The sequence below is a fragment of the Canis lupus genome, chromosome 27, assembly GCF_048164855.1.
Source record: "Canis lupus baileyi chromosome 27, mCanLup2.hap1, whole genome shotgun sequence".
In the NCBI taxonomy this organism is placed as follows: domain Eukaryota; kingdom Metazoa; phylum Chordata; class Mammalia; order Carnivora; family Canidae; genus Canis; species Canis lupus.
The window spans coordinates 11,801,861-11,827,747 of record NC_132864.1 but is presented as its reverse complement, the minus strand read 5'-3'; the positions used below and the strand labels follow the sequence as shown (position 1 = coordinate 11,827,747).

The 25,887-nt window shown below is 55.0% G+C and overlaps 1 protein-coding gene across 2 annotated transcripts in view; it reads right to left on the bottom strand.

The window, feature by feature from the left end:
• Nucleotides 1-25,887, bottom strand: part of NCOR2 (nuclear receptor corepressor 2) — a 211,475-nt gene that overhangs the window by 170,656 nt on the left and 14,932 nt on the right. For both annotated transcript variants that reach the window (XM_072802173.1, XM_072802172.1), the window contains exon 2: nt 11,455-11,502. The gene's annotated coding sequence lies outside the window, so the exon portion shown is untranslated. The remainder of the gene's footprint in view (nt 1-11,454; nt 11,503-25,887) is intronic.

Sequence of the window (25,887 nt, the reverse complement as noted above, 5' to 3'; positions counted from 1 at the left end):
ACAAGGTCACATTTACAGGACCCAAGCAGACACAACTCAACCCACTACGTGATCAAGACTGGATTCCGCAGCATCAGATGCTTTGCTCAGCAACGTGCTGGGCCTCCCCTCTCCCTTCTGCACTGAGTCCAGGGAACCAGGCCGGAAGGTGCAGGGACAGGCCCATGGGCCTCTCAAGGAATCCCCCCCAGGGACTCCACAGCCGGCCCTCTTGAGGCTGAAGCCAGCTAAAAGCAGACAGTGAGGAACCCAGACCACCTTCCCTGAGAGAGGGGGTCCCTGAGACCCCCCTTCCCTGAGCCACTCGCCAAAAGGCTTGCACAAAATGGACCTCCTTGAAAGGGAGGCCAAAACGGGCCACAGCCTTGGCCCCAGAACGGAGGAGACTTTGCCAGACCAAGATGCACCCTTCCTTCTCCACCATTTCATCCACCTACAGAAGCCGTGTCCCATAGGGCTCTTTTCCTGTGTGCTGTTTTTGTTTTACAAAGGGGCCACCCCCACCCAGAGCAGCTGTGAGCTGCAGTGGGCAGGGCTAACTGCTCACTCATGTCCAAGTGCAATGCCATCCCGCAGCAAAGGGCACAGAGCAACTGGCGGATGGCTGCCTGTTCTGGGGCCCCGGGAGCCCACGCCCCAGCAGCAGAGGAAGGAGGAGGTGTCAGGGAATGCTCCTGGCCTCTGCCAGCTGGACCTCAGGACCCAAACCAGGAAGGACAGATAATACCAGCCCAGGGGAACACACACACTCCCAACACACCAGGCACTGGGGAAACAGGCTTCCATGTGCTCCTTTATGCCTTAGGGCAATACTAAGGAGCACAGCCGACCCATTCTACAGATGGGGAAACCCAGGAACAGGGGTGAAGCGACTTGCCCAGGTCTGGAAGCTAGAAGTGGCAAGGGTTAGAACACAGGGAATGTAGTACCCAAGCTTATGTCACTAACCCCGAGGATTTACGGCCCTCAGACTCTCAAACTCCACTGGAGGGCTCTAGCAGGGACTACTAGGGCCTTGGGCCCCAACTTTTAGAAATGGGATCTCCAGAGGCGTTAAATGTGACTTCCCAAGCCCTGGGACTTTCTGTTACATTCCATGGGATACCCTGCCCCCAGATCATGAAGGGCAAAATACTTTGAGATGAAAGTCATCATTAAAAACAGAGGCCACAAAATGATGACAGCCAGCTGCAGCCAACAGGGAAGCTCTTTCTGGCACACACAGTGTTTTTTAAAAATTAAGACATTGCTCATAAAATCCAGATTTCTAGCTGAAGAAGAAAATCAGAATATCCAGCATGCCAGTTAGCCACAATCCCCACCCCTCCCTTTTGCCTCATTCCCTTCTTTGATCGCATCTGGTTTGGGCCAACCCCTCCCCCCACCCCAGCCACCTCCCATAGCTGTTGAAAATAGCTGAACAAGTACTGAAGGTCTCACTCAGCAAGGATAACAAACAAGAGAAAGGAATGGCACTCTTGGGGCTTCAGATGACTCCTTCCCCTGGCTGGCTATACTGGTAGCATAAACCTACCTATAAACAAGGCCCACACAGAAGGAAGCAGAGCTGAGACAGAGTCAGCTTCCCCAAGGCACAGTTTGAGCCACTGGATCCAGCCATGCCCGAACTTGTCGTACCCTGAACCTTGCCCTTGTGAGCACCTATTAATTCCTCCTTGTGGCCCAAACCAGCCTAAGTGTGACTCTACCACGACTCAGGAGTCCTAACCAATCACCTTTGGGTCTTCCCTCAATTGACACACTTGTCCAAGAAGGCCTGTCCTGACCACAGACAAATTCAGACCTTATTATACCCCAGTGATAGCCTGAACTCCACAGCATGACCCTTACCACCATCCGTATCACCTGTTTTACTAACACTCTCCCTCTGGACACTGAACTCCTCAAAGGCATGGACAATGCCTGCTTTTTCCATCATTTTGATCCCAGTGGCCTACCAATGTCCAGAACATTCCATGTGCCCAATAAATGTAAATTAATCAATGAACAAAAGAACAAACGGGAGAAGCAAAAGCCTTTAAACTTGGTTTCTGCCTTACATGTGAAAGAATCCAACCTCCGAGGTCTATAGAACAGCCTCAGATCCAGAGAAGCATTCCTGCTGCCCCTAGCTCCATTCCAGCCATGTAGGCCTCCTCGACATTCTTGAAACATTATGGCCTCAGGGCCTTTGCACAAACTATTCCCACACCTAGGACACTCATTCCTCTTCTTTTCATATGCCTGCTTCCTTCTCGTTGTCTAGGTCCCAGTTCCAATGCCACCTCCATCGAGACCACTCTTGATTCCTTGACCTAAAATGAGCCTCCCCACAAAACCAGCGTTGTCACCCACCCTGCATTATCCCACAGCCAGCATATCCCCATTTTGGAACACCACATTTGTTTTGTGCACTGCCGATCTCCCTTTCAGCCCATGGGATCCACAAGGCGGGGCCCCGGCATCTTGTTTGCTGTGTATACATACCCCGCCCCACCCCAGAAGGCCACTGGGACACCAGCCTGGCTGCAGGGAGGCAGAAAACAGACCCCTCAAATCCTGACCAGTCCCGCCCAGGCCAGAACAGCTGACGCATGCCTGAGAGCCCTACGTGGCATATGGAGCCTGGCCCATGGGTGGTGCAGCCCTGCCAAGAGATCTAGTCTGGCTCTAGGCTCAGGGGTAGCTACAGGTGACGCCTGCACAATCCCCACAATTAACAGCAGGTGCACAGAGTCACTCTGCCTGGGTTCAAATCCCAACTCTGCCAGCGGTATGACCTTGGGCAAGTCACTTAACCTCTCTGCGCCCCCAGCTTCCCCACGTATAAAACAGAGCACCTACCTCACAGGGCTGCCATATGAATGAACGTATACGACACACTCAGATCACAGCATGGCATAGAATAAATGGCCAGAAATCATTAGAAATTAAGTTAATGTCAGTGATGGTGGCAATGGTAAACCCTCGCATAGCACTAAGGCAAGCAAATGGTCAGGAAATGTTAGCTTTGGTAATAAACACAGTATTTGCTCTATGCTAGGTCTCGTTTGGAGTGTTTTACTCACACTGATTCCTCCAAGCTAAGTTCATTATTGCTCAACATGCCTGCTCCAGCCCTTCCAGGCAGCCTCTCTAGATTGCTCCATCCCCCAGAGCACCATGAAGATATACAACTCTTCATGTGAGTCTGTCCTCAATTCCTCTGTGTCCCAGGTTGCAGCAAGAGGGCAGGGAGAGAGCCCAAACCCCAGAACCTGAAGTCAGCACAGGGGAATGCATGCCCCAGGCCAGCCCAAACCACAGCCTCTGCCAAAAACACAGGCCCCATCTGGCTGCATGAGCACTCCCCAGAAACCAAAGGGTGTTCCCTCCCTGCAGTCTGCAGGACAACTCCCCCAGAGAGGCCCAGGCATACCAAGGGCTCAGAATTCAGATGTCCCAAGACAGAGGGCAAACAGCGTGAAAGAAAAGATGTCAAGCCTGGCTGGCGGTCCGGGGTCTGCATGGACTGCATGTGATAACAACACCGCCCCCAGCCACCCCCACATCCCCAGAATGAAATGGGCACCGCTGGTCTCCTCTTCCCATCAGACAGACGGCTAACTGGACTCACCATGGCCACCCAGCATAGCAGGGACCCCCTTCACTTCTCAGGCAAGAGAGGCAGCCCCTCCACAGCAGGTACTGAGGTGGTCTCCATTCCCCAAGCCAGGGGGGAAGGGCTGGTTAGAATGCAAGCCCAGCGCCACCCACTATGACCTCACTCAGGTCCTGCCACCTCCTGGAGCCTGGTTCCATCATCTGGAAAATGGGTCTAATGATCATCAACACAGAGCCCCTGGCAGGGTGAGGAGTGTCCACAGTGCCAGCAAGTCAAAGCCACCAAAAGGGAAAGACAAGATCTAGAAAGAAGGTCATTTTAATTCAGCAATGGGCTTGCTTTGTCTTTAAATGAAAAACAAACATTTTTATTTTATGGTTCAGAATGGTTTCTGTTTGATTTATGGCAATCGTGGAAAGCATGACATAATCTTTTTAGCATTTAAAGCCTCGCGAGGCCTTGAGCCACCCTAAATTAGCATCTATCTCCCTCAAAGGGATGTGCTGAGGAAACAACAGTAAATGCATAAAGCGCCCAGCACAGAGACAGCAGAAGTCCCACTCAGGATGACCCAGACATTGAGGCAGGAGAATGGGAAGGACGTGGGCCCCAACATAGACAGCCTGGGTTTGAATCTCACTGGCTGTGTGACCTCAGGCAGGTCACTTAACCTCTCTGTTTCTCGGGTTCCTCATCTATAAAATGGGGATGATAACAATCTCTGCTTTACAGAGGGTTTTGGAAGATTAAATTATAACATGTAAAGTGCAACAGGATTACTATTACAAACTGTGTTATTATTACTGTCATTTACAGCGATTACAAAACTTGCATAGGTTTTTAAACCTGACTGCAAGATGAAGACAAGTCTGCCTGGATCCCTGGCACCAGGGGGGGCCCATCACCAGGCTCAATGGGAGCCCTGCAAGGCAGTGCCTCCCTCCTCCCTCCAGCTGGGGCAGGGATTACTGTCAGATGGAAAGAGACGCGTGTTGGAGCCAAAGATTAAAAACAAGTACAATTATCGGGCAGGCATCCATCCATAATTATGAATTTGATGTAATTAGGCACCCCACTAACTTCATTACTTATTTATTTACGGGATTGCTTATTTAATTTACGGGCCTCCTTCCCCGAAAAGTCATCTTAGCTAACACCCCTCAGGTGAGGGAGGAGGAGGAGAAGGCTCCCCTCTTTGTCCTCATCCCCATTCCTGGGCTCTCGTATGTCATGCTCCTGCCTTGCCCCAAAAATAACTCCCGGAATGCCTGCGTGACTTTGCCCAAGACAACGGGATCACGCAAGGCCTGCCGTTCACGCTCAGCAGTGCCAGCAGACAGTGCCTGACCCGGAAGGCAAGGTACCTCTACCACACCCTCACTCAGCAGCAGAGGAAACCCTTGGGGAAGAGGGGGTGGTTCTTGTCCCGCCTAGCCATCAATTCCCGGCTCGACCCTCTGGACCAGCAAAGGCCTTAGTGCAACACATGGGCCTGGTACGCCCCAGCTCCAAGGGGGAAAAAGAGCACTCAACTCTCGCAGCACACTTCAGATAAGTCACCTAACTGCTCAGAGCCCTCAGTTTACTCATCTGTAAAATGGGAGTGTAGAGAGCAACTCCCACAGCTAGCTAACCCTAAACACCCAACTGCTGCCACCCAGCATAGCCCTGGGTCTCTACCAATGCAGTAAGGGAAGAAAAAGCAGTTGAAGGCATAAAGACTTGCTAGCTTTATTCCCAAGAGTCCCAAACTGGAAACAACCTCTATGCCCATAACTCATGAAGGGATAAATGAGCTGCAGCACATTCACATGTGGGCTATTATTACTCAGCAATAAAAAAGGACTTACTGGTACGTCCCAAGACACAGATGAATCTCAGAAACATGCAGAAAGAAGCAAAACACACTAAAAAATGCATTCTTTATCATTTTATTCTGAAAAATCTAGAAGATTCTAGAGCTTCTGCGGTGGCAGATCAGTGGGTGCTTCTGGTGGGGGGAATGGGGATTCTGTTGGGGTAGATGGAAACACTCCATATCTTGATTGTTGTGGTTGTTATGTGAGTGTTTTCAGTCGTCTGGACTTAACAGAAGTGAAGCCTTAAAATGGGTGTGTCTTATACTCCAGGTTAATCATGTCTCAATAAGGCTGATTTTTGTTAACCACAACAGAGAAAGACACATGTATAAATCAACACCACTAACCCCACTTAGGTGCCCCCAGCGCTCCTTCCCCACTTCCCAGTCAGGTCTGCTGTTTCCCTCACTGTACATCCAAGTTGCCCTCATGGCCCTGAATTATGAGCCCTGAACAAGGAAGGTCACGGTTGCATCCCAGATTTATCCCTTCCTTGCTGGGTCATTTAGGGCAAATCACTTTGCCTCTTGCCTGTCAGGCTCCCCCTCTACAAAAGCAGCATTATAAATAGCACTCTCCTCAGAGAGTTATTGTAGAATAAAATGAACCGAGGTGAAAAGCACCAGCTGCAGGCTGTGGCATACAGCAGGGGCCTCATTATTGCTGCTGCAAAATGATGAATGAGCAAGCGCCAGGCCCAGTGTGGACAGGACCGGCCAGGGTTCTTGCCCCCACCCCACAACACACACAAGACCCACAACCAGCTAAGACGCCAGGTCTGGGTAGTGACCCCCACCACTGAAGGCTCCTGGCTGCCAGGGTTGCAGCATTTAACTGATGCCCAGCGTCCAGAACAGGACAAGGCTCCTCGACTCCACCCAAGAGAGCAGACACAAAAGAAGGGGGGCCCTGTGGGAAGGGGCTGGCCCTGAGGGCGGCACAGTACCCAAGAGGTCATTTGGGGACAGGAGCTGGCCAGCAGAGAGGATGTCCCGGGGGAGGAGGGCATGTCGGTGGCCTGGCCATCACATGCACATTAACTGGGGTAGGACAAGGGTCACCCCAGAGCCCCCCATTTAGAAAAGAAAAAAGATAATAATAAAAGGATGACAGGGACTGGGTGGGGGGGTAGCTTCCTCACCAGCTCACACGCGACTGCCCGCCAAGGGCGGCCCCTGCTCCCTGCTACCGTGTGAGTGATGGAGCGGGCAGGCGGCGCCTGGGAGCCATGGCAGGAGGGGGCGTCCCCGGGGCCCGATTAGAGGGCCAGCCACAGGCAGACACGCTCAACTGTCAGCCTCATCCTCCCAGCCCGCCATCAGAGGCACCATTAATTGCTGTCATTTGAGGGTGGCCTGTGGGGAAAAGGAGGGGGGTTGTGGGAAGGGGAGGAAAGTAGGAGGGGGTTATGGAGGGAGGAAGGGGAGGGAGAGATGGAGAGGAATGGAGTGAAGGGGGTGGGGAAGAGGGGGAAGGAAGGAAAGGAGGAAGGACAGCTAGCCCAAGGCAGAGAACCCCCAGACATCACTTCCTCCACCCAGTGGAGGGACAGGGACCCCGGCCAGCCAGGGACAAAGCTAGTGGACCCACCGCCCAAGTGGGACCAACAGGAGTTCCAAGAGGTGTGATCATGCACGGCTGAGCCCCCTCCAACCTTCCGCCCAGCCTCCCAACATACACACCTGGACACTTGTCTGCCTGCAGGTTGCTGGGTCCAGATCTTCCTCCCCAGGGTACCCAGAAAGCCTGGCTACCCCAGTCCCTCATCTGCTTTCAGCCTCCACCCATACCCCCCCCCCCCCCACCCAATCTCTACACCACCATGAGCTACCTGGCAAGCCCCACCCACTCACTGCACCAGGGATCCTACAGCTCCTCCACCTAGGATGCCGAAAGGCCCCCTCCCCCGGCCACCAGGGTCAACCCCTACACCTGGCTCAGGGGCACGCAAACCAAATGCCACCTCCTCCAGTGACATGCACCAGCACAAAGATTCCAGAGCCGGGCTCCCCAAGTTCAAACCCTCCCTCTGCGGCTTTCATGCTTGGGGACCTCCCAACACCTTGCTTGAGCCTTGATTTCCTCACCTATAGAACAGGACAACAACGGTCCCCATTTCATGGGGTGGCTCTCAGGATTAAATGAGATAATCCCATGAGGTGCTTAGAAGGGGGGGTCTCAGGCGACGTGAGAGCCGCGATGTTTGCTGCAGCTGTTATATTACCATCTCGGACACAGGTCCTCCTTGGCCTCCACCCATCTCGTGGGCTACCTCTTATTTCAGAAATGCCCACTCCCCCACCCCCCAGCTCTGACCCCCCTAGACCACCCCAGGTGAGGGTCTCAGAAAGGCCCCCAAGCTGCCAACACGGAGTTGTGGGGCAAGGGTCCACACGGCATCCCTGTCTCCATTTGTCGCTCTGCCTCCATGCCCTTCCGTGGCCCCCTCCCAGCTATCCCTGCCTGTCCCCAGACAGGCCAAGTCTCTAGGCCGAGGAGCCACTTGGATCCTGCAGGGGGGGGCTCCTGGGACCCCCTCTGCCCCCTCCCCCATCTGTCTGCCTCCCTCCCTCCTCAGGCATGATGGATCGCCCCAGAGGAGGAAGCTAAGTGCTTGCAGACAAAAAGCCCTTTTATCGTCCTCGGGTGGGCTACGGCATGACAAGCAGATAACTCAGCCATAGGAGGAAGGTTCCCCATTAGGCCAGTAAGGCAGATTGATGGAGGCCCAGGAGGCAGAGGAGGAGGAGGAAGGGGACCTCCCCTGCCCCTTAGCCCCCGGGGGCAAGGCTGTCTCCCTTCAACCTCAGAAGCACCCAAACCTGGCTAGACTCATCACCTTTGGGGGATACCTCCAGTGATGCCCACATCTCTCCACCTCCATGATGAGACTCACTGCTTGGGGCCCAGGGGAGGGCCTGGCTCAGGAAACAGGCAACCTACAAGCCTGTTTATCCCTCTAGCCTCCCAGGGGGTGGGCGGCAAGGGAGAGACCCCTGCCCCAAGAAGACCCCCCCACTTCACAAGTCTCCTGCAAACCAAGAACCCCATTCCACACAGCCTCAGAGCCCTTCCATGAGATGTTCCCTCTGCCCGGGACACCCTTCCTCCAGAGACCTGCATGCTCCCTTCCTCCCCTCCTGCAGGTCTCTGCTCCAATGCCACCTTCTCAAGTAGGACTACCCTGTCTACCAGCCATTAGAAACTGCAACCCCCAGCCACACACGCCCTTCCAAAAAACCCCTTTCCTGCTGGCTCTTCACACCTGCGCCCCCCCCCCACCACCACAGGACACACTGTGTGTATGTAACGTGCTTACTACCTGCTCATCCAGGGAGGACGGAGTGCTCATCCACCCAACACACAGCTCCATCTCCACCACCTGAAACAGCACCTGGCACACAGTAGGTGCTTTAGAAATAATCACTCTCGTGAGTGAACGTCTTCTGAAGAGGAGGAAAACCTCTCAACAGCAGCCAGGCCTGAGCCAGAACGTGCTGAGCCCTGTTATGGGGCCAGCAATCCCCTCAACAGCCCTGTAGGACACCCATCTGGCAGATGAGAAAACTGAGGCTTGGGAGTGGATTCATGCCCAGGTCTGTGGGAGGCCTACCCACTGCAGAACCACCAGGGAAGCCAGGACATCAGCTTCAGGCTGGGTGTCAGTCAGGGACAAGGGCTGGAACACCCTCTGCTTGCTTCTCAGCCTCAGTTTACCCCTATGCAGAATGGGGATGCACAGGCAACCCTGGCTATTCCTCCCAGGTCCCCACCTGCACCCAGTATGGCTTTGATGGGGGGAGAGGGGGCAAAGGTGAGAGGTGCTTTGAAACCCAGAGAAGCGGGATCCCTGGGTGGCGCAGCGGTTTGGCGCCTGCCTTTGGCCCAGGGTGCGATCCTGGAGACCCGGGATCGAGTCCCACATCGGGCTCCCGGTGCATGGAGCCTGCTTCTCCCTCTGCCTGTGTCTCTGTGCCTCTCTCTCTCTCTCTGTGACTATCATAAATAAAAATTAAACTTTAAAAAAAAAAAAAAAAAAAGAAACCCAGAGAAGCACAAAGTGCTTGATCTCAGCCCTGCCATGGAAGCTGCTGGTCAGGCTGGGGCTCTGCCAGTGGCTCAGCCCCCCTCAAACCCTCCTTGGGGCCAGGCCAGGCTGACATCCCCTCTTCACTCCCAGAGGAACAGCTCTGTCAGTAAGAGGTAAAGAACGACCCAGGGAGCAGTGAACAAGCACTTACTACCTGCTAAGCACCACATGCTCACAGAAATGCACGCCCCACCACGCTGACTTGTACTCAGTGTCACGGAACCATGGAGCCAGGAAGGGGCCTAGCTGCCACTTATGAGGCCACCCTCACTGACCACCCCTTCCTCCAGGGCATGGGCTGGGGCTGGGTGCTCACCTTGTGACCCAGGACCCCCTCCCCACAGCCCCTCTGGGAGGCATCCTCCACTAGTTCTCCAAATCTTTCAACTCTTAGGCAGGAGAATAGAGCATCCTTGGCTTGCCCACCAGGGTCTCCCAGGACATGGCCTTGGTGTTGCCAGGCCTGGGTCAGTAGTCTGTCCTCCCCCAGCCAAGCCCCATGACTCCAGGGATGGGGATCAGGCATGGGGAGAGGGGGCCGTGGATGTAGCTCCCTCCACTACAGGTCTCCCAGCTGCTTAAAAAAAAATTACAAAAACACAGAAATCTTAGCAACAATCCACTCATCATTAGTCCTGTGGGGTTGTGGGAGAAGAGATTTGGGTATATCCCCACTTCATAGGTAGGAAAACTGAGGCACAGGGTGACAGAGAGCCATGGCTAGGGTCACAGAGATAATAAGTGGCCAAGAGAGATTGGCACGCAGACAGCCAGACTCCAGAGTCCCTGCCCAGGAGCACCATGCCTCTCCTAGTTAAAAATCAATGTGATATAAACGACACTGTGTGCCAGCCAGACCAATGTCCGAATTCCTGGCTCCAAGCTTTTGTCCACCACGCGTGACCCACTCCTGGACTGCCTTCCCTCCCCGCTGAGGTTTCCAAACCCCGCCAGTGCCCGTATGACCCCTACCCCACCCCCCTGGTGGAGAGCCCCAGCCATCCAATGTACCAGGTGGAGATGCGGGCAGTGGGCACAGGCCTACCCATTATGGGCCTTACTCTGCTTGCTGCCAAATGAGCATGTTGGAAGAATATGCCAGGTTCCCTGGGAGGGTCGACAAAGGGTTCAAGCCCCAGCTCTTAGCTTCTAGCTGAGATATGGGACAGGTGACCCATCTGTGCCTCGTTTCCTGGTTTGTAAAATGCGGAAAGCAGCCCGTTTGGGAGCATTACTGTGAGACCCACAAAATGGGCGACACCTGGAAAGCACTAGCCGCGGTACAAGCTTCTGGAGCACCCACACCATGCCAGGCTCTGTCCTGTATCAGCTCATTTAACCATCACTGCCATGCTATGAGGTGGTACGGATGGCGCCCCTACTTGACAGGTGGAGAAATGGAGGCCTAGAGAGATGAAGTGACCTGCCCTGGGTGCCCAGCATCAAAGTGGCAGTGCTGGGGCTTGGAACACTGGTATGGCGGCCACGTTGGCACACGGATGTCTAGCCCGAGGACGTCCTCCAATACCTGCCACCCCAACACCAGGGCCTTTCCACAGGCCCGTCCATTCCCAAGCCTGCAGCGACCCTCAGAGCACAACAGCAATGTGCCCATGAACCCCAGAGACAGAGAAAACCCACCATCCCACATCTACACTGTCAGGAACTGCCCCTTCTCTCAGGCATCATAACCCGTCCCCAGGGGACCCCAAGTGCCCCAACCATTCCCCACCCTGGGCAACTACGGTGCCAGATCCCACCCCACAAGGTCACACTGGGCCGCCAACCACATCCACCAGGAGGAATCTCTGCTTCCCCAGAAATTCCTGATCCCACCCACGAGAAGGTCCCAGCCACATGAGTCTGCTGGAGGCAATGAGTGGGGACAGCTGTGAACCTACCAGAATCAGCCTCCAAGCAACTCCGAGTCCTCAAAGAGCCCGGGAGACCTGCAGGAGAAAATACGAGTCTTGTTAGTAAAAAGTCAGCAGCCTCCACACATGAGCTATGTATGGCACAGCCACATCAACATGTGGGCAGCAACAGTGCGGCCCACCGGTCTGTGCCTGGTACGCCGCACGTGGGAGGCCACGCACTTCCCTGCCACCACCCTGTGAGGCAGGCAGTGCTACCAGAGGTGACAGACAGGGACACAGAGCCTCAGAGAATCAAAGTCTCGTGGCCCCCAGTCCCACTGCCAGGAAGTCACAGAGCTGGGATTCCAAACCGGGCTGTGTGGTTACAACGAGGAGGGCCACCGAGGAGCTAGGAGCCCAGATCACAGTGTCACTGTGAACTACGTGCCCCACAAACTTCTCAAGAGGACCCTAGGCACCAGTGAGGGATACCTGAAAGAGCACACCTGCTATTCTCACTCATGAATTTCCACATCACCATTCAAAGTCAGAAACAGTCCAATGAAAACCAGTGTCCAGAATATATAAAGGAATACCACAAAGAAACAAGAAAGAGCCAGTCAACCCAAGAGAAAAGCAGACAAAAGACTTGAGAGCACTTCACAAAAGTTGATATACGAATGGCCCGTGAGCACATGAAAAACTGTTGGAGGTCACTAGCCATCAGGAAAATTTAAGTTAAAACCCCCAGGGTCCGCTAACTACACACTGACCGGGATGGTTAAGATGAAAGCCAGACAGACACCAAGTGTCTGGTGATCAGGGACCCAGCAATCCTACCCCTGGGCAGTTACATGGGAGAAATGAAACCACCACGCCTCATAAAGACTCTGCGCAAACGTCTGTTAGGGCTTTATTCGTAATCCCCCCAAATCTGCAAACAATCCAGCTGTCCACCAACAGGCGTACCCCAGAACACTGCTCCTCCCCGGTAACATGCAACAACGTACGGGTGCACACAACCAGATGGAAGGAACTCAGGCTAACGTGCCGAGCAGACGCCAGGCTCAAAGGGCTGCACGCGGCTGCACACACCATCGTTCAACCTACACGATTCCGGGAAAGGCAAAACCCAACTTTCACACGTACAGAGGCCCACAGAGGTGGTCACGCCAGACAGAATAAAGGAGAGTCCCACAAAAAGCTAGGATGCTGGGCAGCTCCAGTGGCCCAGCGGTTTAGCGCTGCCTTCAGCCCAGGGTGTGATCCTAGAGACCCAGGATCAAGTCCCACGTCGGGTTCCCTACATGGAGCCTGCTTCTCCCTTGGCCTGTGTCTGCCTCTCTCCCTCTCTCTCTCTCTCTCTCTCTCTCTCTCTGTCTCTCTCATGCTCTGTGTCTCTCATGAATAAATAAGTAAAATTTAAAAAAAAAAAAAGCTAGGATGCTGGTCACCACTGGGGCAAAAGCAGGGGGGCTATGTGGTGTCTGCTTGATAATTATTCATTAACCTGCACCCATGTTTTTGTGTTACCGTGTTAGCTTTCACACGGGAATAAAAAATTGTAAAGAAATAGTACGCAGGCAGAGCACTGGGCAGAGAGTCCAGAAACCTGGCTCTAGTCCAACTAACAGATGTGACCTTTTAGCAAGCCCCCCAGCACTCTCTGAATTCAATCTTCCCAACCAGAAAACAGGCCCGCTCCCCACAATGTCTCCACAGCCCGCTCATGCGCGAACACCTCAACATCCAGGTTCCTGGGAAGGCTGCTAAAGTCCCTGGCCTCAGAGTGGATGCAAAGTGCTCGCAGAGCCAGAGCATACCGCAAGCATTCTTTTGCCGCCAGGCTCTACCATTACCCCTACCCGGGGGCTGGCTGCCCGTCTGCCCTGGCAGCCCCTTCAGATCCCTAAAAAAGGAGCAGCTGAAGGTGGCTCAAGGGAGACACACCCCCTTTCTTTCCACCCCCATGTTTTTTTGTTAAGTTTTTTTCATTACGATGCCCCTAAGCTTGGCACTTGGTCCTGCCATCTGCAGCAGCCCCAGAGACAGGCCCCCGCAGGACAGCTGGAACAGGGAGTGCCCAGGCATGACTCCATAGTCCAGAACTGGGCTCCCAAAAGCCCCGTAAAGGGCCAGGCAGGGTCAGGCCCAGCGGGCGCTCTCCCCAGACCATAGCTCAGGGCTCAGACCCCATCTTCTTTGCATATACCTTCCCCCAACTGCAGCCAGTTCTTCCTGCAACCCCCAGGCCCGAGTACCTGGCAGCATGGGGTGAGGACCAGCCCGGCCCACCCCAGGGTCACATGGCCCACCGGGAGATCGGGCATCTCCCAGCAATGACTGAGCCACACACAAGTCCAGAGCGCAGTTCCCAACTAAAGAATTCCCCGGTCTTTCCAGGCGAGGACATGAGGACTGGGGGACAGGTGGGAGCAGAGACAGGGGACAAAGCTCGGAGTTGGGGAGGAACCCCCGGGGCTGCAGCTGGAGCCACAGCTGGAGCAGATGGAGCATGTGAGCTCAGGGAGATAGGGAAGGTGATAAAGAGCCCCACAGACACCAGCTCTGTTCCCGGATCAGTGGGACCCCTGTGAGGGTTTGCTTGCCCAGAAGGCACAAGCTCCCGCTAGGATCTGGAGCGTGCATTCCAGCTGTGCAGCGCAGAATGGGTGGGGGCAGTGGGTAGAAGCCGATGGCCAAGAGGAAGCTCTTGCACCGGCCTAGGTGGGTCACCAGGGGAGGCGGGAGAAGTGCATGGGATGGAGCACCCTGCAAGCAGAATCCACAGGGCAGGCAGGGAGGGAGCTCGGCTTGTCAGCTTGGCCATGGTCAGAGAGCCCTGGTCAGCTCTAGACAGGGTAGGAAGAAGAGAAATACAGCCACCTAGGCCCTGTCTGTGTTCCAACTGCTTCTCACGAGGCACCTCGTGGAACCCTCATGACCACCGGGACCTGTTTTCCAGCCCAGGCAGCTGAGGCTCAGAGAGTCGAGGCAATTCGCCCAAGGTCACACAGCCAGAAAGTGAAGGAGCTGGGATTCGAACCCAGGTACACGCTCTTTGGGTGATGGGAGCCAGAACACAAGGCAGGGCAGCAGGGGAGGCACTTGCTGGAGCTCCCCCAGTATGGCCGTGGCTCACACCTCTCTGCATGGAGCTGTACCCCCAGGACCTCCCTCTGCCCAGGGTCCTCTGTGAGAGGGGGCAACACTGACCCCTGTGCCCCACGGGCCAGGGAGCAGCTGCCACAGCCCAACCAGGTTCCACATCCCTCACCCACCATCTCCGTCATGCTGGCACTCACACTCACACACTTGTTCACACCCGTGCACACCCTCAGCCACTCCACCACTGGCCCGTGCCTCTTCCCTTCACACGCTCTCTCCCTGGTCCATGCTCATGGGCACCTCACGCTCATGCACTCGGTGCAGGCTCCACTCACTGAGCACGTGGGGGGACCAGGCACCCTTCCTCCTTTGCTCCCCAGGGGCAGTCCTGGCCTGGCTCGGCCACAAATGCTTAATTCTAGCCCCCTCCTGTCCTCCTCTTCTCCCAGGGGCTGACCCAATTTGTTCCCCGGCAAAGCAGATCCGAGGAGGGCTCCTTCTCCTAAGCCCACAGCCACTCTAGCTCAAGTATTTCATTGGCCCCCAGGGCCCATGGGCTGAGACTCAGCTCCCCAGCCCCAACACAAGCTCCCTCAGGCCTCTGCCAAATGCACCCTCATCCTCCTCCTCTGCCCTCCCAGGACAAGCACAAGCATCACCTTTTCCTCCTCCAGGAAGCCGGCCCAACGTGTCCATTCGTCCCACTCAAAGACAGGCAGTCACCAGTCCAAGGCCACAGAGCCAGGAGGACAGAGCTCGCCAGAATTCAAACTTCAGGGCAGCTGCTCTGCTTCGACCAGGACACCATCACCCTTCAGTCAGTCCACAGGCTTGACAAAGCCCCTGAGCAAGGATGCAGTCATGAATGCAACAGCTGGGGGCTCTGGGTGGTCACGGCACAGCATGCAGGCAGGGCCCCCAGGAGGCACATTTTTGAGGTATAAGGAAAGAGAGCAGGTGTTGATGGGGCACCCCCTGGTCTTGCCTGCAGACAACAGGCAAGGTGGGGCCGGAGGTAGCCCAGGTTCCAGTCCCCGCTCAAGCCACTTCTGCAATGGGGCACCCGAGTCACCTCATCTCCCCGTGCCTCTAGCTCCCCATCTGTAACCTGAGGCGTGGCAACAGGGGCCCCCACTCCCCATAAGGTACAGTGCCCCGTGAAGGAGCCAGTACAGAACAGCACCCAGCATGGCACAGGTGCTCGACAAACCTACTGCCACAACAAGCACTTTCAACATGTCATCCTCCTGGGGACCTGAGCCACACTCCAAGAAGCTGCTCTCCAGGAAGAAATTTGGCTCGGGAGGGTCACCTGTCCCAAGGGGCTCAGCGAGAGGCTTAAAGAACAAGGGCTAGAGCTGGGAGCTTTCTTGACTCTCCAAGGGGGGAGACTCTCCAAGGACCCCAGCAAATTCCTCCCTAATATGCTCATTTCACAGTGAGGCAGACTGACAGCAAGTGACCGCTCCAGAGAACTCCCTCACATCCCTCAAAGCCCAGCTCTGTCACGCTCTCTCCCCTTCTCCCCACCCCCCGCCACCCCCACAAGTAAGTCTTTCTGGATGGTCCAGGCATGTTCTAGCCTCAATGCCACCTCACCCAAAGGCTCTGTCTGGCCACCCCCTGCAGACCTGAGTCCCCCAGGAAAGGACCAGACTCATCCCTCACGCTGGCTACAAGTGTCTACCTGAGGCCAGATGCAGAGTAGGACCAGCATGGTGAGACTCAGAATAGAAGAGGTGGGGTACAGGGGAGGGCCAATGCACAGCAAAGCCAACACCATGCGGTGCAGCTGACAGCAGGGCTGAGAGAGGGCCTGGCCCAACCAGCTCACAACACACCCAACACAATACCCGGCATGCAGTGGGTGCATCATGGGGCCAGGCACACAGTGGGGCCCCGGACCTGCCTGCTGTCTTCCACCAATCTCCTCCCCCGACAGATAAGCCCCCACCACCACCACACACCTCCCACACCCCCCAGAATCCCACCCGTGTGTACCAGCCCAATGTCCCCCTTCCTCAAGGCAGCCCTCACTCCTACACACTCAGCCACATCCAGTCTGGCTGCAGCCACAAAACCAACAACTAATAACAATAGTGGTCCTAACTGACTACTCAGTGGCAGCCCCAGGCTGAGCCTTTCCTTACTAAACTCCAACAAGCCTTCAAACAGGTTCTCTACCATTCCCACTTTACGGATGAGAAAACTGAGACCCAGGGAGGTTGGGCCAGAGAGTGAAGTCAGGATGGGAGCCCTGGTAGTCTTAACCCCCACTTGGGGGCTGAGTGTCAGGAATGTCACAGTCAGGGAGCAACCTCTGCCTGCGTTAGGTCAGACCCCGGGCCAGGCAGCGCTGATCCAGCCCAATCTTTCCTGCAGCCTCTCTCTGGAACTGTTACCGCCCCTCTTCGGGACAGAGTGAGGCTCCAAGAAGGGATCTCAGGGCCAACTGCCCATATCGTCAGGGGTCCCTGCTGAGGGCGGGTGCCCTCACTGCACTCCACTGTCAGTGCAGAGGCACAGACTGGGACCTCACAAGGAGCAGGTGCCACGGCACACCCGCAGCACCCCTGCCCCCAGGCATTGCCCCCTGCCCGGGTCCCCCTGCCCAGCTCTGCTGCTCCAGGGCAGGACCTCCAGTACTGGCCCTTGGAGAGGAGCTTCTCTGCCTGTAGCACCCTCTGCCCATGACAAACCCCCTTCAGCAGGCACAGGGCAAGTTCTACAAAATCACCCAAAGCCTGGGGACCACTGTGGTGCCTGCCCCTTCGAGCAAAGCGACATGATACCCATGCAAGCCTCCCAATGGTCCCAATAGCCAGCAGCATTAGCCGAGCCAGACAGCTCTCCAGAAGCCACAAGCTGAACCGAGGAGACCCCAGATCCGGGTACTGGCCCAAAAGAGGCAAGAATGACCTCCAGAAGTGGTCCCTGCCAATTGGATTTGGGGACTTCAGGCACCATTTGACCCAGGCACCAGGCTGGAAGCAGGCCAGGGCCCTGAGGCATTTGGGGATGGAAGGAAGCAGAGGAAGACCTGGGGGAGCCTCTAGGGCCACCAGGCATATCTCTTCACATCAGATAAACAGGGGCAAGGGGCGGGCCATCCCCATCACCGTGGTGGCCAGCAGCCCAGACAGCTGGAGCGGGAGGCAGGCTCTGCAGCCCTTCCATTTAGAAGCCACTGGGACATTTTATTTTCCTTCTCAAGTGACAGCTGAGGCATGCCGGCCTGCGCCGGCTCTCCTGGAAGCTGCAGAGAGGCAATCACCGAGAGCTGGCCAGGTCTCTGATTCCCCACTGGACTGCAGCAGCTGGCAGGTGCTGGGGGGCAGGAGGCGGGTGGCACATGCCAGCCAGATGGAGCCCTCTCGGCCCGATCCCCTACCACTTGCCAGGACAGTGGCAGCCACAGCAAGGCCAGGGGCTGTGGACGGAAGTGGACAGGCAAACAATCACACAGTCATCCTCATGGTAACACCCCCTCAGCAGGCACCCACTGCCAGGCTCCGGGCCACCTTCACAGCCCAGCAAGGGGCAAGATCCTGACCTTGTTTCAAAGACAGAGAAACTAAGGCCTAGAGAGGGTCAGCAGCCTGCGAGTTTGCACAGCCTTTGAGGGGTGGGGAGGTTGGAAACTGGGCATATGCTCAGCTGCCCCATCCTCCACCCTCTACAGCCCCAAACATGCTTCTCTGAAGCCTCCTGCCCATCTCCTCACTCAGGGCGTGGGGCCATCTTCAAGGACAGCTACCGCCAGGAAAAATCAGACGCCAGGAAGGAGCTGGGCTATCGGAGGGAAGGGGGCAGGCGGGGCCCAGCTCGAGGCTTCGGCAGCCTGGCTCCCCGCCAAGCACAGGCCAAGGCAGGCCGGTGCTGACCAGGCCGGGAGGACCAGGGGCTTCCCTCCAGGCCCATGGAGGCGCCAGCATGGAGAAGCCATCTGTCCATCCATCTGTCCACCACCGGCAATGACAGCCCACAGAGACCTGGAGCTCCCCTGCCAGGCACACGGCTCTGCCCTTTGTGCTTATTAAATGGCTAATACTTATAACCAAGCTACAGCCCTCCCCATTTTATAGATGGGGGCAATGAGGCAGAGGTCAGAAAACTCGCTCAGGCCTCCCACAGCTGAGATCTGCATCCAGGCATCCATATAACCATACAACATGACCTCTGCTAGATACCCCTGCCCAGAAGCCCCCTGGGGGGCAGGAGACAAGAGAGCAGGCCCTCTGGGAGTGGTGCGCTAGGAATGGAAGGGAATGGAAACTTCTAGAAGCATCTGGATGCCTTTCAGGGACCCCCTCACTGTAAAGATAATTCAGTCTCTGCCTCTCGGAGAGCACAAAGCAAGCACTCCAAGATATTAGCAGCTGGGTTCCCCTCAAAGAGGCCGCCTGCCACCGGATCCTGATGGTCAGCCAGAAGGAAAACACTGCAGAGCCTTTCCTGCCTCCGGCCCAGGCTCCCCGCCCCCAGAGTGGGGTCTGGGCCATTAGTGGCTGCAGGGCGAGGCTGGGGGCTGCCTGGGAGAGCAGGGGTGCCGTGGAGCCATCGATCGCCAGAAGCAATTAATTGTCCAGGTCAAGAGACGGTGAAAGAGATTTGTCACCCGAGGCCCAAGGGATGCTCCAGGGACTCCAGAAACCCAGGGCGGGCAGGATGGTTCCTGCTGACCTGGTTCGGAGAGAGATCAGGGTCCTTGCGCATTTCCTCCATCATCCTTCCCTCCCTCCCTCCTTCCCCCTCCCTCTCCTGGCCTCCCTCTGCATGCTCCCCACTGGCTTGCATGCTGACACCAGCCCAGAGACCTATGCACCAGGAGGGTCCAGACAATCCCTCAGGCAGTGCTCACTGCACAGACAGAACAGGAAAGCCCAGCAAGGGAGCCTGTATCCAGAGCCCCTGAAGCCCAGGACCTGGCCTGACACCTGGATTCAACCCAGGTTCTAGCTGGACAACCCCAAACTCGTGGCTGAACTTCTCTGAAGCTGTTTCCTCCAGTACAAAACAATAATAACCAGAACAGCTAAAGTAAGGTTGGCTGAGGCTCAGACCCCAGCCCAGCCATTCTGAAAAGCCTGAGGAAGTCACCTTGCTTCTGCAAACCTGTTTCCCCATCAATCCCAGCTGCCCATCAATAAAGCAGGGATGAGGGACACCTGGGTGGCTCAGTGGTTGAGCGCCTGCCTTCGGCTCAGGTCGTGATCCCAGGGTCCTGGGATCGAATCCTACATTGGGCTCCCTGCATGGCCTGCTTCTCCCTCTGCCTATGTCTCTGCCTCTCTGTGTGTCTCTCATGAATACATAAAATCTAAGAAAGAAAGAAAAGAATAGAAAAGAAAAAAAAGAAAAGAAAAGAAAAGAAAAAGAAAGAAAGAAAAAGAAAAAGAAGAAAAGAAAGAAAAAGAAGAAAAGAAAGAAAAGAAAGAAAGAAAGGAAAGAAAGAAAGAAAGAAAGAAAGAAAGAAAGAAAGAAAGAAAGAAAGAAAGAAAGAAAGAAAGAAAGAAAGAAAGAAAGAAAGAAAGAAAGAAAGAAAGAAAGAAAACAAGGATGATGCTGGGTGCTGCTCTGTGGGCCAGCATGAAGCACTGTTCAAGATCAGGTCGGGGGCTCAGGTCAACCAGCCTGCCTCCCCAGAGACCGGAGCTCGGCCTCCAATCTATTCAGACATCAATCAACTCCCCCAGAACCAGATACACCCAGACTCAGCCCCTTGAGCCAGGCAAGGATGAGATGACACAGGGCACAGGCTCCCATCCCAGCCTCTACAGCAGGACCCAATGGGTGGGAGGTGGAGGCTTCAGTGGCCACCATTCGTTCACCCACCAGGCTCAGCAGCTGGTCGTCCTGGAGAACAGAGGGGCCTGACACACACACACAGACATGTGCAGCCCCTCACATCCACTAATTGATGTGAGAGCTATCAATAAACACCTCCTTCCATGCCCCCGCTACACAGAAAGGAAAGCCAAGGCCCAGAGAAGCCAGCAAGTGACGGTCTCAAATCTGGTTCCTTCTGATGGCTCACATGAGCAAGAGCTCAGCTCAGCAGGTGTTCAGAAGCCCAGGTCACTGGGGCCAGGGGCAGCACTGAGTCAGAGCAAGAAACTCAGCAGAAACTGAAAACAGCCCAGCGCCCCCCCATGCTCCCCAGAGCAAGCCACACTGAATCACAGCACCCGACCCCGTGTTGGAAAGTTCCTGCTTTTGAAGGGAGGGTGGGGGAGGGGGCGAACAGGGGTGTTCATGGCTGCAGGGCAGGCAGGCAGGGGAGCCCCACCAAAGCACAGACTTCTACCATTTTCCAGGCCACGGGGAGGCCATGGAACACAGACGTGGGGACCTGAGGATCCAGCCCCGGATCCTCTGCTTTCCAGCTGTGTGACCCTGGGCATGCTGCTTAACATCTCTGTGCCTGCCCCTTGCCTGTGAAATGGAAACTCTCACTCATGGGGTTGACTCAGTAAGCAAATGTATACGGTGTCTAGCATGGAGTAAAAGCTTAATAAATACTATCTTTTTTCAGTTCCCAGATTGGTTTTTTTATTGAGGCAAAATTCACATAACACAAAATTACCATTATAAAGTGAACAACTTGGTGCACCGATGACATTCACAGTGTTGTGCAACCACAATCCCTATCTAGTTCCAGAACATTCCCCAGACATGAAAGGGAAGGAGCCCCCACTGCCCATGAGCAGTCACCTCCGTACCCCCAGCACCCCCTCCAGCAACCACTTATCTGCCCCCTGTCTCTACAGGTTTGCTTGTTCTGGACACTTCATTTCAACGGAATCTGATAGGTGTGGCCTTCTGTCTGGCTTTTTTCACTCCACATGTTTGCAAGGTTCATCCACATTATAAATGTACCAGCACTTCAATCCTTTTTTTTTATTTATTTATTTTTTTAATCTTTTTTTTTTTTTTTTTAATTTATGATAGTCACAGAGAGAGAGAGAGAGAGGGGCGAGCAGAGAGAGAAGCAGGCTCCATGCACCGGGAGCCCGACGTGGGATTCGATCCCGGGTCTCCAGGATCGCGCCCTGGGCCAAAGGCAGGCGCCAAACCGCTGCGCCACCCAGGGATCCCCCACTTCAATCCTATTTGTGACTGAATAGTATTCCTTATATGAATAGAACAATAACATATTTTTAAAATAAAAAAAAACATCATAAATAATACAGAAATGCAACATGACCAGGTACAGACACGAAATATTTTTTTTAATTCGTAAAATTATAAAACAAACAAACAAAAAAATTATAAAACAAATAGCCATAATGACTGGAGGGGATGTGGAATCTGGTCAGTGGGAGGAGCCAGACAGACAGAGGCAGGAGACCATGGAACCTGGAGAGCTGGCATTCCCTGCTCAAATATCAGGCCTCCTAAGTCCAGCCCCTATGGTGCTGTGCAACCCTGAGCCAACGCCTAACCCACTCTGGGCCTTGGCCTTGCCATCTGTAAAAGGGGCCCTGAAGGGGATGGTTGCAGGGGGACCTCCCACAGCAACAACTGTGTTTGCAGGGCCCCCAGCTGGCTCTCAGCCCTGGGAAAAGGAGAGGCTCCAGCAGCCAGGCTGTGGGAACCCTGCAGATGTGGGAGACCCATCACCAAGGCAGCTGATGGCCAGCCTGTGCTGGTAACAGACCTGACACGCAACTCTGGGATGCCTAGACACCCTGCCCGGGGGCACACTCTGGGTCACAGATATGCAGACACAGCATGCAATGAGGACCTAGGTCTGCCCGGTCCTCCCTGCTCTGAGCACAGCCCAGATGCTGAGCATCCGAGGCCTGATGCCAGGTCCTTGCACTCTGACACTTGGGCTGGATCATTCTTCCCTGCGGGAGCTGCTCTTGCCCTATAGGGTGTTTACAGCATCTCTGGCCCCAGCACACTAGGCCTGGGGCACTCCCTGCCCCCTGCCCTCTACCCCGCCTTGTGACAACCATAAGTATCTTCAGATGTTACCAAATGAACCCTGGAAGCAACCCCACCCCGCTGACCCCATCTGCACCCTGACTCCCTAAGAGCCTCTCTCCCTGGGCAGGAAGCAGCAGGCACGGGTCTGGCCAGTTCCAGACAGGCTGGAAGCCACTGAGGGACAAGGGCCCTGTGTCCAGCCTCCCCTTCCCCTGGGCCAGGCCCACAGAGACCTGGCCCAGCCAGGCCCCATCTCACTGCGAAGGGACCCAGCCAGCCCTGCGAAGGGACTCAACAACACAGAATGAGCCCCTATGTCCCGGCACCATTCCAGACCCCGAGGGCCCCACCGCGGACAAGACAGACAAACGTAGCTCCTGCTGCCTAGGAGGTGACCTCTGACATGGGAAGGCCATCAAGACATGAGGGAATATAAATCCACTGAGGAGCTTCACACAGCAACTGCAGACGGTATGTGGGGAGCAACGATAGTGATGGGTGGCCCTCCTGAGGGTGACATCAGAGCTGACATTAATGACAGCAAGGAGGCAGCATGCCAGGTGGGGAACAGCAAGTGCAAATGCCCAGGTGGAAAGAAGTGTGAAGGTAGCAGGAGCCGCCCAGGCCTCAGGGCCTCTGGCTTTCTTCCCCGAGGAGGCGGTGGCAGGGCCTGGAGAGCCGGACCCTGAGGCACCTCCTCCCTCAGACAGCTTCCCTCTGGCTGCAGCACCGCAAGGACAAGAGTGGACTCAGGGGCCAGCAAGAAGCCACTGCAGAAATCCGAGCCAGAAGGGGACAAAGGAGGCGGGGTCTGCCATCACTGCTTTTGTTATCACCAACTGAAAGGCGGACACGGGGCAATGCCCAGGTGGCTCAGCGGTTGAGCTTCTGCCTTCAGCTCAGGGCGTGATCCTGGAGTCCCGGGATCGAGTCCCACATGGCGCTCCACTAGAGGAGCCTGCCTCTTCTTCTGCCTATGTCTCTACCTCTCTCTCTATGTCTCTCATGAATAAATAAATAAAATATAAAAAAAAAAAAAGAAAAGAAAAGCGGACAGGGGTCTCCGAGGCAGCGGTCCCACTCCCAGCACATGTTATCCATCGTTACCAGGAAGGCTTCTGGACAAGTGGTCATGTGACAGCTGTCACTATTACCGTTTCCACGTGGTTAGATCAGCGAGGGTCTCAGAGGCGGTGTCCCCACCTGGAACATGCCAGAAACACACGCAGATGATGATGGCTGTCGTGCGCTGGGCACTCAGCCCGGGAAAACAGGCCCACGCCGTGAAAGTCATCCTCCCCACACAATTTTCAAATGACCTGGCCATTATAAAAACCTGCCAGAACCAATTCAAACACTTGCTTTTTTTCTTTTCTTTAAGTCACTTTCATGTATTTCCAGAACAAAAACCCTTCTGCACTCACTTCTCTCAAATCTGCACTTACTCATTTGAGTGGGAGCCTGCAGCTCCTTCCTTACATTTCCCTTTATACTACAATGGGGGCATTACACTGATTTTTCTTGTTGTTGTTAACCCTGTGTAAAGTCAGAGTGTATGAAGCAGGAATCTCAGTACCCAGGAATAAAAGGGGTTGTTGCCCATATATGCGGCAAATATCGTTGGGGGTGTCAAGATGCTGTGTGACCCTGGAAAAGTCAGCTGACCTCTCTGAGCCTTAACTATTTGCCTATAACACAGAGAAAGTGATGATGGTTGCTAGTTCATGAGATTGAAAGGGTCAAATGAATTACTGTGGCATGTGCCCGCCAGTATCAGACAAACATCAAAAGCACACAGCCTGAACATGCAGCCGAAGGGGCCGGGGGCAGGTAGGGCAAACGCCCCCAGCACAGGCCTCAGCTGGGCAAAGAGTGGAGGATAAAATCCCACACTCCCTGCCTGGGCCAGGTGGCTCATCGCTTGCCTGGCTTTCATCTCCAGGAGATAAGCCGCCTGCTCAAGTTCACGTTCAGGATCAAATGAACCCACTTAATCGCCTTAGGGATCTCCACTGAGCCGGCTCCTTACAGGCCTGGGGAGGAGGGCAGCTGGACTCTCCCTCCCGCCAAGACCCCCACTCGCATGGCCAGGCACAGAGAGGATGCCGGGGGGCATTCCACCAGCACGCCCCGCCCCCACCCAGCAGGCTGTGATAACCCAAGGGCAGATGCCTGCACACTGGCCTTCAGAGTCTCTGCACACATCATCTGCCCGCCGTCACAAGGTACCTACTGTGTGCTATGTGCCTGAGCAAAGAACTCACAAATCCCCAAGGCAGCCCAGGAGGTAGGTGCTACCACAAACACCACTCTCCAGATGGGGAAACCAAGGCCCAGAAAGGAAACAGCCAGCCCAAGGTAACAGAGTTCTTCAAAGGGTCACCTGCAACCCTCAGGACAACCTTTGCCCCATGTCATAGAGAGGGGAGACTAAGGCAGGAATAGGCCTTAAGTCACCACCATATCCCAAGGCCAAGCCATGGTTAGTGCACAGTGTCCAGCTATGCCCAGGAAACAAGAGAGACCACCTGCCTGCCTCGTTCCCAGACGAATCCTAGCAGCACCTAGGACAGCTCCCAGCACACAGTAGGTGCTTAAAGCATCTGAATGAAGAAAACCTACACACTGGGCAGAGACTCCATGGAAAACTGTCCTGGGCTTCTCTGTCTTCCAGACAGTCCTCTCTGAGGTCCTATCATGTACCACAAGGGTCCTGGAGTGGCAACTGTGCCCACCAACCCCAGCCCCCAAGGACATTGGGCAGCGAGTGTCCTGAAGTCCTTTCTGGTTATCACATTGGGTGGGGGGGGGGGGACCATCTACCGGGTGGGCAGAGACCAGGGATGCTGCTCAATACCCTTGAATGCACAGGACAGCCGCTAGATCAGAATTATCTCACCCAAATGTCAGTAGTGCCTAGGCTGAGAGACCCTACTATACTGCATTCCTTCAAGCATCAATTGTGTACCTACTGTGTACGGGGATGCACAAAAACACTGCAAGGAAACAAAGTTGTGGGTCTTTGAGGTTCCATGAGCCATGCATGTCACACAGCTACTGTAAGGCAGAGGTGGGTCCCGGATCCAGCTGATGCAAAGTCCTACTCCAAGCCACCAAATCCCTCCCGATCCCTGAGTATTCTCGCCTGCTGGGTCTCGAGTGGAGGCCGCAGAATCCCCATATTTCACTGCTCCCTTGCCCCATGGTCACTTCAGGGCAGCAGAGATCAGAGCTGATCCCTTTCATCAAAACCCACATACACCAAGATGCCAATGCTCCCTCTCTGGGGTGCGGGAATGTAGCTGGATTTTTTTATGTGCAGGCTTTTTGTTTCTTAATTTTCCAACTTACAGAGAACATGTTTGTTCTGCTTCTAAAAACCAACAGTCTTTTTTTTTGTAAGACAGCTATCAAACCACATGCCCCACCCAAGGG